Genomic DNA, 6,888 nt, shown 5'->3' with positions numbered 1-6,888 from the left:
GAAAACAAAAATATATTATTAATAGAAAATTCATAATTTTTTGTATAAATCTGAGATAAATATAAGATAATATATATTAAAAATAAATTGCAATCATTTGACATTTAACGTCGATATCAACACCTCCATCCATCTTCCATACACGTCTCAAATAAAAAAATCAAATCAGCTGACGTGGACGCGGACTGTCAATTCTTAATCTATACTACTCGCCGTATTATTTGTTTAAAATTTGAATTTCGAATTTCTTTCCATATTGTTTTCCCATAAATTGGCGGCGTAAATTCCCTAATACGACATCGTTTTCCATTTTTTTTCCAAATAGAAAATCCTTTTCTTGGCGATTTCTGCTCTCAACGTAACAAAACCCACTCACTGACTCAGCACTTGGATTCTCTCTCGCTCTGTGTCTTTACAATAAAAAGTGAAGAACCCGATCAGAAAATATCTACCGGCGTACGGAAGTATAGGGTTCCGGTAGAAGATGACGAGTCCGATCACGCCGGGTAGCGCTAGGGCTTTGTCTATAATGCCGAGGTCTAGGGTTGTGAAGTCTCCTCTTAGTGACGGAACGATCTGCAAACGCCTCAAGGAAGCTGGATTGATGAGGAATCCATCAAGAAGAGGGATAAAGCGGCTCTTATTGCTTATATTGCAAAGCTTGAAGCTGAGGTTTGCTTCAAATCTGTACACTGTTGTTTTTTCTCATTTTTTTTCATTGTTCTTCTTTTAAGGTTTTGTTTGGTCATTGGAGCCTTGAGTAAAAGAGAGAGTATTAGTATATTGAAAATTACGGAACGATCTGCAAACGCCTCAAGGAAGCTGGATTGATGAGGAATCCATCAAGAAGAGGATAAAGCGGCTCTTATTGCTTATATTGCAAAGCTTGAAGCTGAGGTTTGCTTCAAATCTGTACACTGTTTGTTTTTCTCATTTTTTTTCATTGTTCTTCTTTTAAGGTTTTGTTTGGTCATTGGAGCCTTGAGTAAAAGAGAGAGTATAGTATATTGAAAATTTAAATTGCGGATTGCGTTGGTCTCAACAAAAGAAAGTGAAAGATAAATTATTCTTTTTATGGAGTTCAAGTTGATGTTTTAGATTTAAATCCAGAAAGAAATTGAATTATATCGGTATTTATTGAAAGATTGGTAATGGAAGTGATCTACAACAGATTTCAACATAAAACAGTATGGGTTTTGGTCTTTGGATGCTGATAGCCTGTTGTATATAGAAACTTTTTTAATATTTGTGACAAGCTGTTTAAACTAATGGATGTAATTAGATATATTAGGGTTTACAATGCAATTATGATGCCATATATTCTAGATTTCGGTACAATATTATTGCCTAGTTATTTTCTGAGTTGGTGATAGCCTTCTATATTAATAGAGGTCATTATTGTATAAACTAAAACAAAACAATCCATGATTTCAACAATGTAACCTTTGGGTCTTTCTACATATAGGCTATTAGTAGAACCACTATTCCTCTGTGCTCTTGTGTTCTTATCTTCTCTCATTCTTTCCTCGAGTATCGTTTCAACGCTAAGCTATCAACTTAAATCTTGGTTTTGAATATAACTTTGCTTAAAAGTTCTGAACTTCACTTAAATGGCGTTAAGATTGCCTAATATGGGTTTCCTTAACTTTGATGGAACAAACTTGATTTTACCCATCTGTTTCCACTAGTTGATTGAGGTGTTGTTTTGCTTTGCAAAACCCATTATGGTGTTGATGTTGTGGACATGCAAATAGATCATTTAGTTATTAATTTGTGGGTTTGTAAGAGCTTTAAGGAGCATTTATTGTTTTTTTTGTGGTTTCTGTGATTTGTTTCATTGTTTTCAGATGGTATTTTTGTTTTCCGTGCCATCATTTTGGAATTGAATGCTACTTTAACTTCCACTTTTTGCAGTTGTTAGTTCCATTGGATTTTGTATTATGAGCTGTGATCTCTACCAAACTTTATGCCTGGATGAGACTTACATGAATGCTTACATAAAGGGAAAGAGTGAAATGATTGAACTATAGATTAGCATAAGATGATCTATGCATTATCACATTTCTTAAGTTCTATTGCAATTCTTCATTCAGTTTGTTCTTTTTTACACGTAGCTTATCGGCATTTAATCTTAGTATCATTTATTCTGGTATTTAGCTCTTTGAGCACCAACACCACATGGGCCTTCTTATATTGGAAAGAAAGGAGCTTGCTTCCAAGTGAACAGATTGAAGCCTCTGCTGAAGCAAGTGAGATATTGCATAAGCGGGATAAAGCTGCACATATATCTGCTCTTGCAGAAGCCAAAAAACGAGAGGATGGTTTAAAGAAGCTTTAGGAGTTGAGAAAGAGTGCATGGGAAGCGTATGGTTATCATTTAAAACTCACTTTAATTGAACTTGTTTACTTGTTCACTTGTCTTATCATCGATGTGTTTCTTAGGACTTTGTGGTGTGGTTTTGCAGATTGAGAAGGCTTTGCATGAGATGCGTGCAGAATCTGCTGAAACTAAGGTTGCAGCTGAAAGTAGATTAGCTGAAGCACGTATCATGATAGAGGATGCTCAGAAGAAGCTTGAAGAGGCCGAGGAAAAGTTCCATGCTGCCAAGTCCTTACAAACAGAGGCTAGCCTCTTTCAACGCACTGCTGAGAGAAAGCTACAAGAAGTAGAAGCACGCGAAGAAGACCTTAGTAGACGTATTGTACTGTTAAAAATGAATGTCATATGCATTGCATTTCCTTCTTTGTGTTGTTGTGCTATATAATTGTCTTTGTTCTTTCGTAGCAGTTTGCAGTTTTTGGACATGCTATTATTTCCCTAAAGGAAACATTTGTGTCTTAATCCTAATATCTCTTCGTTTCATGTGGTGTAGTATTCAGATTTCTGGTTTGCAATATGTTTAGGTCTTTCTTTGGAAAGCGTTTTTTTTATAGATAAAAACTGTAACATGATGTCTAGTTGGAATTGAACCATTAAAAACTATATATCTTGATTAGGAATGGTATTGTATGGATGCTGGATGCAGATGCTTGCTTGGCTGCGTTTTTGGAGTTTTGTTAATTATTTTGTTTCATGTTTTAGTTGTGACACAAAAGAGAAGGAGATTATTTGTGAACGTCAATTGCTTAGTGAGAGGCAGAAGATTGTGCAGCAAGAACATGAAAGACTACTAGATGGACAAGCATCTTTGAACAACAGAGAGGAGTATATTTGTAGTAGAACTCGGGAACTAAATCAACTTGAGAAGGAGTTGGAGGTTTCAAGAGTGGATATTGAAAAGGAACGCAAATCTTTGAAGGATGAAAATCCAAACTTGAGTTAACTTCAGCTTCCCTGTCAAAAAGAGAGGAGGTTTGCATATTTCATTTGACCATAACTTCTGATTTGATGCAACTTCATTTGGATCTGTTACTTTTACATTACAGAAAATCATATTAATTCAATTTGTCTTTTCTATTTGCAGGCTGTTACTGAACGCGAAGCTTTGCTTATCAAGAAAGAGCAACAACTGCTTGTTTCTCGAGAGAAACTTGCAAACAAGGAATCCGTGAGTTACGTTGTAGTACATGTTTTATGATTTCAATTTGTTTCTTTCTTTTATGGAAAACTTATTCTTTTAATGGACGATGTAGGATGAAATTCGCAAGGTCATTTCCAATCATGAAACTTCTCTGAGATCAAAAAAATCTCAGTTTGAGGCTGAGCTGGAGATCAAGCGTAATGGCAGGAGAGATTGAAATGAAGAGGCGGGCTTGTGAGTTGAAGGAGATGGATATCAAACAGAGGGAGGACCTAATTTGTGAAACAGAGCATGATTTTGATGTTCAATCAAGGATTTTAGCAGAGAAGGAGGGATGTGTCTGAGAAGTCAAATCACATGGATGAGAGAGAAAAGATTATGAGTGCTTTTGAAAAGGAACTTGAGTCGAAGAAAGTTTCTTTTAGAAATAGAGAAGAAGAGATAAGTAAAATGAAACTTGAGCTTCAGAAGTCATTATCTTCATTAGAAGATAAAAGAAACCAAGTTGATTGTGCAAAGGAGAAACTTGAAGCCATGAGAAGTGAGACACGTGAATTATCTGATTTTAGAATTAAAACTAAAGGAAGAACTTGATTTGGTTAGGGCTCAAAAATTGGAGCTGATGGCTAATGCAGATAGATTGCAAGTAGAGAAGGCCAAATTTGAAACTGAGTGGGAATTGATTGATGAAAAAGAGAAGAGTTGCGGAAGGAAGCCGTGCGTGTTCATGAGGAGAGAGAAGCTGTTTTGAAGTTTCTCAAGGATGAGCGTGATAGCTTGAGAATGGAAAGTGATGGGATGCGAGAGAAGCATAACAAGGATGTTGAATCATTGAATCGTGAGAGAGAAGATTTTTATGAAAAGATGTTGATTGAGCATTCTGATTGGTTCAACAAGATTCAACAAGAGCGTGCTGAATTGTTGCTGGGAATTGAAACCCAGAAGAGGGAGCTGGAGAATTGTATCAATAAAGGCATGAAGAAACAGAAAGTTCTTTGAAGGAAAGAGAGGAAGCTTTTGAGCAAGAAAAGAAAAATCAGTTTCAACTAATTAATGCTCTGAAGGAAAGAGCGGAGAAAGAGTTAGAACAAGCTACCTTAGAAATGAAAATGCTTGATGCTGAAAGAATGGAGATCAAATTGGATCGATCGTAGGGAAAGGGAGTGGGCAGAGTTGAACAAATCTATTGAAGAGCTTAGGGCGCAAAGGCACAAATTGAAGCAACAGAGAGAACTATTGCATGCTGATAGAAAAGATACATGCTGAGATTGAAGAGTTAAAAGGGTTGTGGGACTTGAAAGCTGCTGTAGATAATATGATGGTGGCTCAAATGCAATGTTCTATTGTAGAGCTTAGCCAGCAGAAAGCATCCAAAAGAAAGACTCTGAAACAGCAAACTGTCTTGCAAAATCCTGGTTCTAGTTCAGTTAAAAATAGGGTTGTTGCTGACAATGGCAATGGATTCAACTCGCCAATGTCAAAACCAGATAGTGCTTCTCCTAGTTCTGCTCCTTCATCTTGGATTAAGCGCTGCAGCGAGCTGATATTCAGACATACCCCTGACAATGCCCAAATGAAGCCTGAAGAAAGATCTTTGACATCTGATCATGAAGATGTGTGTTTGACGTCAGCTGAAAGGTTTGTTTCAAGCAATGGCTGTGATGGGCCAAGACTCAAGCAGTATGGAAGCAAGCCCTTGGGATTTGGTGAGGAACCAAAAGTGATACTGGGAATGCCCTCTGAAGGTGAGGAGCTCAAAGGAGTTTCTGAACATCGGAGTCAAGCTGGAAGGAAAAGAAGAGTTGACAACCCACCTTCTTATGCCACTAAAAAAAGGAGGCAAACAAAACGCATCTGTAGCTGAAGAAGAGTTGTATACACAGGTATCCGATTCTGTCCTCATATTGATTTATTTTACCTTATTATTAAACATATACTGTTATTCTGATTACTTTTTGATTCACATAGCTCTTAGGTTTATTGACAATGACATGTAATTTTTCAGTGAAAATTCAACTGAACCAGATTCGACTCCCAATCTGCATGCATTATCATACGCTCAAATCCGTGTGGGGCTGATGAGACTAATGTTCTGGTTGTTAAAATAACTAAGACTTGGAAGAGACCTGTGAAAAACAGATACTAGTTGAATCTTCCAGTCTAGGACATACAGAGCATTTGCAGGATATTGTAGCAGAATCAGTGCAGGGTATTCCTGAAAGTGCAGGAATGTGCTTTCATGCAAGTGCTTCAGGAGAGAATAGTGAGCCTGGGGAAGCATATTTGGGGAATGTTTCTCAAGTTACCATGTCCCGTCAGGTAAAGGCTGGTTCTAGCATCTGCAAATTCCTTTCTATTGCCTGTAGATGACAGTACGTTTACTAGGCTCTAATTTGCTATGGATATTTTGTTGTTTTTTTTTTGGTTTTCCTCCTTAATGGTTGTTGGTTGTAACATTCCCGTTTATGAGCAAGTTGGTCAGGTATGTTTGGAGTCTATATTTTGTATCCTTGAGGTTCATGTAATTTATTTGGTTCTGTAGCTGATGAAAGACGTGCCAGAAAGCGGTGAAGGAAAACTTGAAGACAATGTTGATTCCAAACCAGATGAGAAAGAAAAATTCGGAATGAGGACGAGTCAAAGCAGAAGTTGTAGAAATATATCTTGTTTCGTTTTAGTTTAATCACTTTGCACAAAGGTACTCGTTTTTTTCCTGTCCCTGCCAAATTATGAATCACAACAGGATCTATCTCGAGTGGAGCATCCTTTTAATTACTCTTTTTTTTTGGTGTATTGCAGAATACTAGATGTTTCAACATGCCTTGCAGAAACTAAACATGTTAAAGGTGTTTACTAACTCGGTTCTTGTTTGAAACACTTGTAAATGCTTCTCCATCCCTTTTACCTTTATTTTGGAGTGGGTTTGCTTAGCAGTGTTGGTTTATGATATTCCTAATCTCCGTAGGGTGGTGTGATAGGTTTATAGTTGTGTTTTTGTGTTGGTTTATTATGGCTGATATGATGACAAAATAGAATTAGTTTTTTGCCTTGGGTGTTAAATTCGTTCTTTTCTGTTCATCAACATTTTATATGTTAGTGCATGTTATTTTGTGTCTTAAAAAGCCTTTAATCCGAGCCCATTTAGTGATCTCAATAGTTAGTTGAAGGAAGTGATGCTATTTCTTAAGGTATTAGGTTCGAGCAATTGTGTCTATAGTGTGTATGTGTTGTCAATGATTTAAGAAAAATTATAAACATCTATTATCTTTTTATCACTTAAAATTATTAATGAGTTATCTCTGCAAGGGATATGTCTACCTATACTCAACAATGAAGAGAGAAAATGAGTGTAAAAACTGTCACCAAC

General features: G+C 36.6%; 1 pseudogene; it reads left to right on the top strand.

The window, feature by feature from the left end:
- Positions 1-373: 373 nt before the first annotated feature.
- Positions 374-6,596, top strand: LOC120123596 (annotated as a pseudogene).
- Positions 6,597-6,888: the final 292 nt, after the last annotated feature.

Source organism: Hibiscus syriacus, unplaced genomic scaffold (assembly GCF_006381635.1).
Source record: "Hibiscus syriacus cultivar Baekdansim isolate YM2019G1 unplaced genomic scaffold, ASM638163v2 tig00110402_pilon, whole genome shotgun sequence".
Lineage (NCBI taxonomy): Eukaryota > Viridiplantae > Streptophyta > Magnoliopsida > Malvales > Malvaceae > Hibiscus > Hibiscus syriacus.
The sequence above is the reverse complement of the archived record's forward strand: the minus strand, read 5'-3'. Positions and strand labels throughout refer to the sequence as shown.